The sequence below is a fragment of the Cyanistes caeruleus genome, chromosome Z, assembly GCF_971803275.1.
Source record: "Cyanistes caeruleus chromosome Z, bCyaCae1.hap1.1, whole genome shotgun sequence".
NCBI lineage: Eukaryota > Metazoa > Chordata > Aves > Passeriformes > Paridae > Cyanistes > Cyanistes caeruleus.
The window spans coordinates 75260051-75273691 of record NC_141732.1 but is presented as its reverse complement, the minus strand read 5'-3'; the positions used below and the strand labels follow the sequence as shown (position 1 = coordinate 75273691).

Here is a 13641-nt window from a genome sequence, read left to right as displayed (position 1 = left end):
TTAAATTATACATGGACCTCCCTGTCTATTGTACAGCAAGAGGAATGAGGGATGAAATACCTCTTCTATGAGGAAAGGCTGAGAGAGCTGAGGTTGTTCAGTATGGAGAAGTCTCCAGGGAGACCATATTGTGGCTTTCTAGTACTTTAAGGGGCCATATAAAAAGGAGGGAGAAGAAGTTTTTTATAATTTTTTATACAGGTAGATTGTGACAATACAAGGAAGAATAATTTTTAATTGGAGGAGGTCAGGTTTGTATTGCATTTTAAGAAGAAATTCTTTACTCAGAATATAAAGAGTGACCAGGTAATTTGTGGAAGCTCTATACCGTGAACAGTTCAAGGCCAGGTTGGATAGAGCTCTAAACAACCTTTCTAGTGGGAACTATCCCAGTCCATGGTGGGACTGTGCAATGAGATGGTCTTTAATGTCCCTTTCAACAAACCACTATTTCAACAAACCACCAAACTACTAAGAAAGATCAAAATTTCTTTACATTTTTTTGTTATTAAAGTTATGGATTATTCATTTTATTTACTGGATGTTGTTCCAGGTAGATTCCTTTACCTTAGCATTACTCATTTTGTTGTTTTTGTTGTTTTTGTTGTTGTTGTTGTTGTTGTTGTTTTACTTTCATAGGGTAATTGGTATTTTTTTGGGGTTTCTGTTTTGTTTTGTTTTCTTTTTGAAATTAGACACTAGTCATATCAAAACAGTAAAAAAGTTATGAATTAATGACTTAATGAAGTTCATTTTTTGAAACATACAGCCATAATTATTGATCAAATTTAAGTGTCTAAATGTTAGATGTGTAGGTCTAGCAGCATATAATGCTCCTGTTATATCCAGTGGAGAGAAACCAGCACTTTTCAACTGTATACTGTCTGGACCCTCCTGCTTCACAGAGAAAACTCAAAGTTATGCAAGCTCTCATTGTAGGAGAGTGACTCGTTAAAAAATCATGCATTGTATTAATGAAAAAAATAAAACCCAGGTTCCTTGAATTCCACATCTGTATCATAGTCATTAGGGCAGGCAGTCTAATGACTACTTAGTAGAATAGAATGCATTACCAAACAGTCTTACACAGAAAAATCTGTTGTTGAACTAAATTATTAAGATATGTTCAAGAGTAAGGATCTGGAGCATAAAACAAATAAAATTAATAAACACCATTTTGCTTGCCTGAATTAACTCAGGGTCCTGCTATTTATAGCTAGTTTAATCAGGTGGAAGGTACTGCAGGATGTTAATTATGTACGTTTGAATTTGTCTCACCTGCAAAATTTCTGAGGGTATCAGCTACTTCAGAATATGTAAACATTGTTTGGGTTTCTTGTTTGTCTCTTGAATTACCCTATAATGCATAAAACCACACATGGATGGAAAGGGATCTCTATCACAGAATTCAGTCACTTAATGTCATAGGAAACTAAGGTATATAATGTCATCAACAAAGTGGTCACCATTATTTTTAAAAAAATTAAAAAATATATATAAAAAAATCAAGAGCCAGAAAAACCAACAAAGAAATTTCAAATTACCTAAGTCATTGTTCTCAACAGAAGGCTCTTCCAGAATAAAACTTGTCTGTTGGTTAGAAATTTCTTTAACTGCCAGCAGAAATGACCGTTGGATAGTCATTTGTTTTAAGTTCAGTGTTATCAGTTTACCAGGAATTAGTAAAACTGAATGAACGACCATGTTGGTGTTTATTTCTGTAACAGGAAGCTGTTAAAATCTTCTTTGCCTATGTTTTTCTGATCTAAACCAGTCAAATTAATTTACTAAAATAAGTACTCCTTTCCTAGAGCTTTAAAATAACTTGATCCAATTTGACATTTATGTTTTTTGGACAAGTGTGGTCACATTTTTGGGTAGCACTAACAAATGCTATAAGTTGCACTAAAGCTTTCTTTACTTTGATTTCACCTGGATGGATGCAGACTGTATCAGTTCTTCCTCCTTCCCCAAAATAAATCTGGTTTAGCCTATATCTGATGCAATTCAATAAAAGTAAAACATAGAGGCACCAGTGAAGGAAGTATGATTATTGGAAACATAGGGTCAAGTTTTAGGACTGGGAAGAAAGATATTAATGAGCTTCATCAAGAGGGCTTGTGGGTTATCAGAACATGAGTTGAGAGTTTGAAATTTGTGTCTGGACAGGAACTTCTTCCACTGGTGACAGAGCCAGTAAAAAGTTCCTGAGGTCCCCTAAATTTTCATGTCCATCACCAGCATGGTCATCTCTTCCTCCTTCAGTTTAAGTGCTTGAAGCCTCATGCAAATAGAGACAGCATCATGTGAGTGGACCTTTCTGAGTGGATCTTTCTGCCTTTCTCTTTTTGGCTGACTCTAAAGGACATTAAAAAAACCCCAAACTTTAGTGAAGGAAGAAAAAGAAAAATAAGGTAAGCTTTGATTCCCTTATTAGAAATAAACCTCAGAGCTGGAGAATGTTGAGGAAAAGGATGGAGCAAACCCTTTAAAGTTTCCTCACGCCTTAGACAAGCTTGAGACCTTGACAGGCCCCCTCCACTCCTGACTGCACAGGGATGGAACACCTAAACACTAACTGAAATCTACACATGTTGGATTTTTGCAGGGAATACCTGCTATGTCCTGGTACCTGATTGAATTTCCAGCGGATGCCTACCAACACATTTCAGTTTTCAGCCTTGAGCAGGTAATGAGAATTTATCAACTCTTCACATTCCCACCTGATCTCTCACCAGTGTATCTCCATAAATATTGCTCTTATTTATCTGGGTGTATTTTGAAATAGCAGTTTATTTTATTTCACAGTGTTTGTGTTTATTTCTAGTATTTGTATTTATTTGAAATATTTGGTTTCGGGTTTTTGGTTTTTTTGTTGTGTTTGCATTTATTTGATTTACAAAGGCAGGATAAATAACAAGATATTGTTTATAACTCTGTCCTCACAAGTGACACAGTGGATGGAGACCTCAGGAGAGCCAATGCTTGCATTGACATCAGCAGCAATAATTGCATTAATGGTGAGACATGGCAATCTCATCAGTCTTTTGCCCAGGAAAGATAGCACAGGGCTGAGAGCCATTGTTTCATAAAAAATAAGGAAACCTATAATTTTATTGAAAGCAGAAGGGCACAAAAATGATATTTTTTAGAAACTACTTGAAATAATAGCCATTTTGTCACCAAGTTTATCAACCTTTATGTCAGCTCAGGAAAGCTATGAAGAAAAAATAAATCTGTAAGTGCTCAGACAATTGTAACTTCAGACTTGAGAGGTTACATGAGGTCTTGGGAAGAATCTTAAGCTCCTGTGTTTTTGCAACACGTTCTCCAACTAAGTTTAAGTTCAGAGATGGGGTGGGGAATCAGTAGGAAGGTTGCTAAGTAATATGGATTGGATTATAAATTTATAATAAATTAAAACTAAACTAAATACTTTAGATTGGTGTTCTTTGTTAAGGAACAATATTAATTCTCAAGTCTGTTAGGAGGCCAATCTGGAACTATATTTGCCTTATATTTTTTATATTCACTTAATTTTATTCAGCAAGGTTTTACTCCCCGTGAGAGAGGTAAGTTTTTCAGCCTATTTTGTAGGAAGAAAAACAGCTTCTACGCAATGAATTCTCCAAACATTTCAAAAGCCACATTTGATTCTGTTCTTCAGAGCACGGCATAAAAGGCCTGGGATATCTAAGAGATTTTTACACTCTCCTGTATGCTGCACTGATATCTGAGTGAATCTGGAGATTAAGAGAAGCATCTACTTTCAAGTGAGTCAAGAAAAAGACTAGAAGAGACACAAATAGGAAGAATTGGAGTTATTGCTTGATTATAATTTAAGTTTTGTTGGAAATTAAAAAAATACGTTTTTAGTTCCCATTATCTTTTTTTTTTTTCTTTTTTTTTTGGCATTAAATAAATTTTAATTGAAACTTTAGGATCCTTCTGTCTGTTGACATGGATACCAGCCACAGACTTTGTCTTTATCAACACAACCTTTACATTTTTCTTACCTGCTGCAGTGACTGGATGGGTGTTTACCTAGTGCTGGGGAAATGAAATTTTTGTTTGTACTGTTTCTATCTAAGCCAAAAGATTAGGTAAAGTTCACTTCAAATTCACTATGAGCTTGGCCTTGAATTGCATCCAGAAAGTATTTTTCTGTGACTTTCAATAAATTTGATGGATTTTATTGTTTGGGACATTTAAAAAAACAAAATAAAATAAAAAAAAAAAAAAAAGACATAGAGAATAATCTCAATACTTCCAATCATCAAAGAAAGAGGAAAAAAAGAATGAAGAGGGTCAGTTTATGACTGACCCATTCCAACAATGCAGAAATTAAAGTGTGACATTTTCTTAGAAATGCAGAGACTTGAAGAAGACTCAGAATAATCAAGTACTATCTTTTCCCACTATAACTATACCATTATGTAATCCTTGAAAATACTTTTACTATTCTTTTAAAAGCATTTAGGTAATAATGCACCATTCTTTTCTATCCTTGTTTCTCCTATTTGAAAGCTTGTTGAAAACCTCCGTCTAAAGTTCATTTTCAGTGCATTATTCACAAAATATTGCATGTTTCCCCCCCCATGACCCACCAGCACATCCCAAAATTACCAAAGTCTTTTAAAAAACTTTTACAAACCCAGAGATACTTTTCAGGAGATCAGCATAAAGCTGAATGATGGATGCCATGGAACTGTTGCATTGACATAAATCAACAGCAGCACCAACAGTAATTGTGACATGTCATTCTCAGCCCTTGTTATTAGAGTGGTGTCGCTGTATCCGCTGAAACCACCCCCAGGCTACTGTGGCTCCACAAATTGCTGCTAATTCCATTTTCTAATGATACTGGGACAAATTTAATCACTTCAGAGGCTGAGGATGACAAAACTTTATTTAACCTAGAGGCACAGAGATCTGTGTGTCTCAACCTCTAACTCTCAGAAGCCACACAGGTTGTTTTTTGGGTTTTTTACAGCTTTGAAGTATTTATCTGCCTACATGCCTTGCTTTTCTGTGCAAACAAGAATTAGCACCCAAGAGTCCCACTCTCCTACTGCCCTCTCATCAGTGATGGTCAGTGCTTGATACTTGAGAGGAACTGACTCTGACATGCAGCCAGAGGAGCCAATTGCTCTCTATTATACTTCAGGGAAAAAAGGGGTGAAAATGCCTTTCATCTTTCTAAAACAATTCATGCCCTGAAGCAGAAGGGTTGAGGTCCCCTGTTGTTCTATCCTTGCTAGCGTCACTGATTCATAGCTACTGGATTTTTCATGATGCTTCACCCTGTGAGATTGCACTCTGACTTGATAGAACACACACCCTGTCCTGGCAGAGTCAAGTGTTCACTCTGAGCTCTCAGGCAATGACTTTACTGCTGGTGACCCAGGCTCTCAGTCAAGTATTGATCCAAATATTCCTTATTCCAATCACACTCAAATGTTTCTCATGCAACTTCAGCTGGGAACTCTGACTGTTACTTTGGTCTGGGCTTGGTTCAACTTAAATGTTAGATCTTGGAAATTCACACCTTCTTATCTGTCTGACTTGATCTGCATGTATAGTTGCTTCTTTGTGTATATTACAGACTGGTTTTCTAATTAAATGAGCATGATAACATAAAATTCTGTATTTATGCCAATGAGGGCACATTTTTTGTTTCTCTCTGTGTCAGCACTCCTTATTCAACAGCTTGTGATCCTATAACTCAGCTTTGTGCACAAATAGATATTTACAGCTATTAACTTCCAGTATGATCAATGAAAATAATGCCTAAAAATACCCCAAAACAGATACCTTAACAGCTCATATGATCATATGAGGTGTAAGATCATGAAATCTATACTTAATAGTTCCACTAGAATCCATGTAGGAAAGAGGAACTAGGAAGTTTTTTTCAAAATCCAAATAGTTTTCTTGCGACCCATAGCAATAAGCCCCAGAAAGAGGAAATACTTATTCTACAAGACTTCATACAAGACTTCCAGCCATCTGACATAAGGCCATGTTATTTATGCTGCCCACGATTCTTCTGTATCGACTGACAAAAGATTCAAGACCAGACCTTGGCACGCTTCCCTCAGAGATCAGGAAACAGGAGTGTGCTCACACAGCTGTATAAAGGGAGAGGAAAAAGTTATCTGAGCTGTCATCTTTCTTTAGCCTGCTTGGGATCAGACCCATTATAGCAATTTTTGGTCTTTATACAGCACTTTTCATTCTTAGATTTCACAGCACTTTTCAAGCGAATAGAAGAATCTTTGACAAAACCACATTCCCATCAACATTGAACAGTTCACTCAAAAATTAAACACTTTACAAAATTGGGTCAGATTCAATATAACATTGTTCAGAAGAAAAATGGGATAAAAGCTCTCACAATTCAACACACTACATTTTGACATTGTTTGAAATAAGCTATTTCACTCTTTTTTTGATCTTTCTTCTGAAATTACTTTCCATTTCTATGTTTTAGTATTACATAACACACCATACAATACCATTCCATAACATCCCACATCACAATACAAATGATGAAATGTCAATTGAAATGTTTCAAATGTGTCATAACGATATAAACCAGATTTTTTTCTTGATGAGAAATTAACAATTTCAGTTCTCCTCTCAAACCATATACAGCTGAAATTGGCAATTCTGTCGGCTTTCATTAAGTTGTAATTACATCTTCTGTATAACCAGAGCAAGTGTACTTATTCTTGTTTCGCAAATGAGAAATTTGACTTATGAAGAAGAAAAGAACTAAAGCTCAGAAAATAAATGTTGACAGATCTGGAGGTAGAAAATGTAGTTCTGAATAGAGCTAAACATCCAGAGGTTATCTTTGCAGACAGACCTTTTTTTTGGTCCAAATTTCAAATATATTTCTATCAATCCATAGCAAAAAAAACTTATTCATCTATCTATATATTTTTCATTCAATACTTGACTAAATGGATAAAATCCAGAACCTCCAGAAGCCAAAAGTTTGAAATATGGATTTAATATGTCAAAGAATGAAGGTCTGGATAAATTCTGTCTGGAAATATGTGGATTTTCACAGAAGAAACTAAGAAAACCACAAGGTTTTCAAGCGGATGTGTGAGCATTTTTAAGTGAAAACCAATTTAATCAGAATATTTCCAGCTATATTCCTAAGTCTTATTACTTTTTCTCCTGCAGGATTTAAAATCATACTTCTCTTTCTTGTGGTGAGAAATAAGATTATCAAATGAAATACACAGTAGGTTCTGATTTGATGGTGATCTAACAACTGCAACATCAAAATTCTGGAATACAGTGATTTGATATTATAAGCTTCTCACATTTTATGAAAACCACAGAAAAGAACCTGGGAGTCTTGATGGGTGTCAGGCTGATCATGAGTCAGGGATGTGCCCCTGTATCCAAGAGGACCAATGGGATCCTGGGGATTTCTTTTATGAGAAGAGACTTCAGGGTCTGGGCCTGTTTGGTCTGGAGAAGGGGCAACTGATAGAGGATTTCATCCATACATTTAAATATGTAAAAGGCAGGTGGTGAGGGGATAATGCCAGACTTTTCCATGGTGCTCAGTGGCAGGATGAGGAGCAATGTCCATAAAATTAAACCCAAGAAGTTCAACCTCAACGTGAGGAAGAAGTTTGTTTTGTTGAGGGTAACAGAGCACTGGAACAGCTGGCCAGGGAGGTCATGGAGTCTCTCTCTCTGGAGACATTCAAATCCCACCTGGATGTGTCACTGGCTCTGGGTGACCCTGCCTTGGCAGGGAGTTGGACTGAGTGATATCCAGAGATCCTCTCCCACTGTTTTGTTTCAGTCTCCCACTATTTCAGTTTGAATAACTGAATTGTTATTCTGTGATTCTGTGAAAATCCAGGAAAGTAAATCAAGAGCAATAAAGAGTGGTTCTCAACATTCAAGAAGTGTAGCTGAGAAGACTGATGCTTAAATCTCAAAGAAATTTTTGAGCTCATATGTTAATAAGAGGATTCAGATTTTCAGCAGTAAACTGTATTGCCAAAATTTCACTTAGGCTTCCTTGATTTTTATTTCATTATTGTAAAAAATCAAGATATATATCATTATTTTTTTAAAGAAAACATGAGAATTTTTCAAAGAAAAACCTATAAAAAAAAAAAAAGTATTTGAAAATGTTGTTTTCAAATATTTTTTTTTTTTAAATGTTGAGTAGATGGATAAAAAGCTGTAGTGGTTTTGATTCACCAATTTGAATTTCCCAGCCAATGCACCAAATAATGTGGTGGGTTAAGCACTGTCTAAAATCACCAGTGCACTTACTCATTTCTTGTTGTGAGATATCCATCAGGAGAAGGGCAAAACAGGCTCAAAACTTTAAAAGTATAAGAAACTATTAACAGGACTACAAGAATAAGAAGCATCAGAATGAAAGCCCCAAAACACTTTTCCACCGCCCTCCCAAACTACTTTCCTTTCCCAAGTGACCATGTAGAGAGAAAACCTGGGATGTTAAAGCAGTACCAATTATACAGTAGTTTTGCATCAGTTCTTGTAGGGAGAGGAATTTCCTCTTGCTATGCCATGGAGACTTCTCCACAAGAAACTGTCCTCTCATGACTTTTCATTTCCACAAATGGAAAGTTTCCACAAAAGGATAAGTTCTGCAATTGTGAAATCCCTCCCATTTTCGCAGCCCTCCTAGAGGTGTGTCCATGGGCCATGAACTCACAGGGTATTATTTTAAAGATGAGTTGTTCAAAGGCTAAGGTTCTCTTCATCTGTCTCTGTGATCATCTCTGGAAACAGAGGTTTTCTTCTTCTCTCCCTGGGGGAAAAGGGTCTTCATCAGCTCTCATCTCTGTCTCTCTATTCAAGCTTCTCATCGGATCACTACTGCTCCAGCATCTGCCTGGCTTCATCGATGGATGCCTTTGCTCAGATCTATTTTGAATACTTCATCCCACCATACTCTCTAGTGAATTAAAGGGAATATTACAGTGTATCATTGTCTATCTCCATCGTACTACCAAAAGACCTTTCAGCCCTAATAGGGCATCTCCTCATTCTCCTTTCATCTGAGGCTTGACTCCTTCTTAACTGACCTTGGTGTTTTCATGCTGTCTTTCTACATGTTCTCACTCTTTTTGTCTCACCCAAGGGGAGAATCGTGGTCTGCAGGTCTCATCTGTGCACTGAAAGAAAGGGTTAGTATCTCGTCCAGGCCTGCAGATGGTTGTAAGCAGTGGCCGCAGCAGTCACGGTGCTGGATTTCAGGCCGCGCTGGGCCCCTCCCTCTGCCCAGCAGCCGCTGGGAGCGGGGGCTCAGCCTGGGGCCCAGCAGACCCTGGTTTGGCACGGGGAGGGAAGCTCAGCGTTGGTGAGATGTCAGCAGCCATGGCCTGGCCCAGACTGGGGCTGGATCCCTGCAGCCTCCATCCCCTGCCCGGGAGCTGCTGGAGTCCAACCCGGCCTCCCCCAGGCCACACAGGCCTCAGCGGAGCAGGGCCGGCCCCTCCGGAGCTCCGCTACCTTTCGAGGCCAGAAGCAAAGAGAGAGAGTTCCCAGGCTAGCTGTTTTTAAAATGTGGATTGCACAGAGGCAGATCTAATTTCTAAATGGTTCAAAATATTGTCAGTTCTCAGAACTGGCCAGCTATTAGCCATTTCCCAGGCACAGAGGAAGCTCCCAGCAGCTTCTCTCAGACAAATCACTTCCGTGGGTGGTTTCTTCCTTCTTCACCCAATATCAACCAATGTGAAACCACCACAAAAGCACATTTACTTCAATTAGAAAATAAGTTTCTAACATTTCACTTTGTCAAAATGTCCAAGCAAAAGCTATACCTGGCTCATTAAATGTATTTTCTTCCTTTCACAAATTTTGTGTAAATATTAATAAACAAAAATCCATTGCTTTCATTCTTTTTTTCTTTTTTTTTCAATTTTCATTATGTCTTTTTAGGCTCATGTGTCCTCTAAAATGCCAAAACTGAAGAGGAATAAATCTATCACTTTTTTAATTTTTACTTATATATATATATATATATATATATATATATATATATACACACATACATACATATACATATATATATATATATATATAGCCTATGCTCTTTAAACATGTTTCTGTAATATGATTCTATGCCAAATGCATGCAGAGAAGTTTATATTAAGGTTTTATTGGATGTCTATGACATGCAGACTATGTTTAGTGCATGTTGAGTCAGTGTAAAAGTTCAGATGTTAATCTGATGTTGCCCTTTGTCCTGCAGACATGTAGATGCACTTTATAAAGCCGGGCTTGCTTACACAAAGTATAGAAAAAGGCCTCTGAGAGGTTATGGGGTAGACCCTCGATAAGTGTAATTTCTGGTGAATATACTACATTTTTGTGAATGTAAATCTGAGGTGTGAGGGTACAGATTTCATTTTGAATTATGTGTATTTGAATAAAGGATTTTCCAGCAATTATTTTTCTGTTCATCTGAATGTGCTGTGTAAAGAATGTTGGCTAGGTATTGCTTTACACCTACATTTTCATTGCAACACAAAGGAAAAGGAAAAAAAATAGAAAATAGATTTTGTCCTTCAGATGCCAATAGGCTCCCTGTGTTAGAAAGAAGCATTAAATCCATCCATTTTAAAACCTGTCTTTACACATGATGCAGGTGATATTTACAGTCTAAGGAGTGGTGACATTTATGGAAGGAAGAGGGTTTAGCCACAGATCAAACCCTTATGTTGGAAGACAGTCTTCCATCCTGAGCTCCCTACACTCCCTACAGATTGTATCCAGACTGCCTAAATTCAATTTCAGTGCCAATCCTCTTCTGTATAACAGGTATACAAGCTTGAAAACAGGCGTAGCCTTTTGAATACTGAAAAGATAGTGGTGTTCATAGGGAAGACTTAATTCACCCTCTGGCTCAGACACTCTGAGGCCCTCAGCATCTTTCTATGCAGCATTCAGAAACCTGGATGTTCCTGCTCTCTGAAAGCCAGAGGAAAGAAGTGAATATCTCAGCCAAGAGTTCTGAGTTACTTGTATGATGTTGCCATTTGGAGGCTTGCAAAAGTCTGAACAGGTCAGTAGTATATCTTAATCATAATTTAACTTGCTGACTCCCTGATGAATATAAGATTATTTTTCATGTCAAAATGTTCATACAAATAAACTAGTCCCAGATATATTAAGTCTATATTTACTTCTAATACATGATCTAGAAGTACAATTGAAATTTAATTTTTAACATCTCTCATGTTTTTCCTCTTTTACAGTGGCTTAATTTCTGGAAATTCCACCTCTATTCTGTCTAGCTTGTAAGAGCTAAATAATATAAAAAATTAGAACACAAGAATTTTAGTAGTTGATTGCTCTGAAGTCTGAAAGCCCACACTGTACCATGTCACCCAGTCTGCTTACTGGATATTAAGGTTCTTAGGAGACAGACCTTTCTTTGTAAATTACTTTCTTGAAGGGTTGTGCTGCTACTCAGGGGTGTGAGACACTGCCTATGCAATCTGTCAGAGTCAAGGCCTGAGCTGTGGTAGGACTTCCCTCAGCGAACGCTGTTCTGAGGCCAGAAAGATCTCACCACGGAAATGACACCGTTGACAAAGCCCTAAATTTAAGTGCTTTAAAAGAGGAGAATGGAATCAATCTGTGTCATTCCTTAAAACACATCTAAAATGGTGTAAAGGAGGAGATGAAGCTCTGTGATTTTTCACTAAGGTAATTCCTCATCACTGCCTCTTTATTTTATCTTCTTTTCTTAGCTTTATGGTCTTCTTGCAGAGACTTGTAGTGTAAAACATCACAAACTGCAAGTCAAGTGAGCAGGACAAGCTAAGGGTTTTTCAGTTTTGGAGGATGGAAATAGCTACATTCATAAAGGTATTTTGCCACTTTTAAATAAATTTCTAAATTAAATAATTTTCTGGAGGCATCCAATAAGCTTCATTGACCATAGGTGGGAATAGTCTTCTCTTTGCTAATGCTAGGCATATAAAACTTTGATGACTAAATTTAGGTGAGATGAAACATGCCTTCAAGAAACTCCATGATAATTCTATAAACCATATCCTTTTCTGCTCCCTTTCTCCCCTGCTGTTCCTTTTCTTCACTTGTCATTTATTTCCATGTCAGGTGTCTGAACTTAGACACTAAGGTCTTTGAAGAAGAAACCATGCCTGAATATTTGTCTCAACACTAAATAACCAACTTAATCTACTAGGACAGGCAGCTGAAGAACGCCTAAGACCCTATAAAGAAATTAAGTATATATTACTAGATTTTTATTAGAAAATCTGCTCACATTTTCCAATAAATCAGAACAAAAAAAAAGGCAGTAGCTAGTAGATTGTACTGAGTTTTACTTTTTTACACTGAGTAGTATTTAAATTGTTTTTTTATTATAAAACTTTAGTTAATCTAGATAACAGTATATTAAACAATAAAGGATTCCTGATCCTGGCAGCTCACCAAAACACCCCACTATGACTGAATGAAGCCAGTAAACATAGGATCATTGGGAAAAATGGATGGGTCAATTTAACACAATGAAAATGATTAAAACATAAGTGGTTTGCAACATTACAACTAAATTGTCATTATAGCTGAAATTTTTGGAAAAGGAAATATTTTTTTCTCTGCAAGAATTAGATCTGAACTAATAATTATAAGACTGATCAGTTTTCAATACATAACAATAAATTCTTGGGTTTTTAGGAGATGGATACAAAGAAGGCATGACCTTCTCAATATTCAGTTTTTGTTTAGGTTAACTGAAAGCGTTCCTCTAAACAAAACTGTGAGTTCAACAAAACTAACTACTGTAGTGTTTACCTGAAAAATCTGAGAAAATTAAGCCAAAAGTATTGAAATTTGACATAATTGCAAGGTCCTGCAGTATACTTTGTTCCCTTCTCCACCCTATCCCCAATATTATTTTTACTGTAAGATTTATCGAAGACTTGTAAAGACATGCCCTTGTTTCTGGTAACATCTGAATATGAATCTAAATGTCTGTTTTTTATCTATCAGGCACCTTTATGTCAACATCTTATACCTAGGAAATACCTTCAGGACACAGATTTTGTTTAAAGAGCAAGTGAAGAAACAACAACACATTTCTAAAGAAAAGATTTTGTCATTTTTCTCTCTAAATACTGATAAAAAAGATTTTTAGATAAAAGAGATGCTATTGCTCTGAAAATAGTGTTTTTATTCATGTAAAGGAAGTTCCACACAATCCTCCAAATCGATCTTTGCATACCACTTTTGGCCTAGGCAATGTGTTTTATATCACAACAGGCAGAGTATTTTAGAAGGAAAGTCAAGGATTTTTAGCTCAGAAATAGCCACCATGGCTTTACATGCCAACATTTAGGTGAAAGGAACTCTGACTGAAGTGGAGTCCTGTCCTGGATTCTCAGTTGGACTTAAGGGGCAAGGAAGACAACTTCATCCACAAACAGACCCAGATAATGATATCAGATCTAGAGATCAGGAAGAATATTTCCACCACAGCACAGAAAGTTTGTGACCTTCTGTGAGGCTTGGATTCCAGACATATCTCAGGTAAACTACAGAAATTTTGTCAGCTTACTGGAAATAAGTACATGTTTTTCCCACCACAACTGT

General features: G+C 36.8%; 1 long non-coding RNA gene across 1 annotated transcript; it reads right to left on the bottom strand.

The window, feature by feature from the left end:
* Positions 1 to 2029: 2029 nt before the first annotated feature.
* On the bottom strand, positions 2030 to 9838 carry LOC147648597 (uncharacterized). The gene is made up of 2 exons (XR_015280560.1): positions 4655 to 9838; positions 2030 to 2358 (listed from the first exon to the last, which is right to left on the bottom strand). It is a non-coding gene; the product is annotated as an uncharacterized LOC147648597 (long non-coding RNA).
* Between the last annotated feature and the right edge of the window lie 3803 nt (positions 9839 to 13641).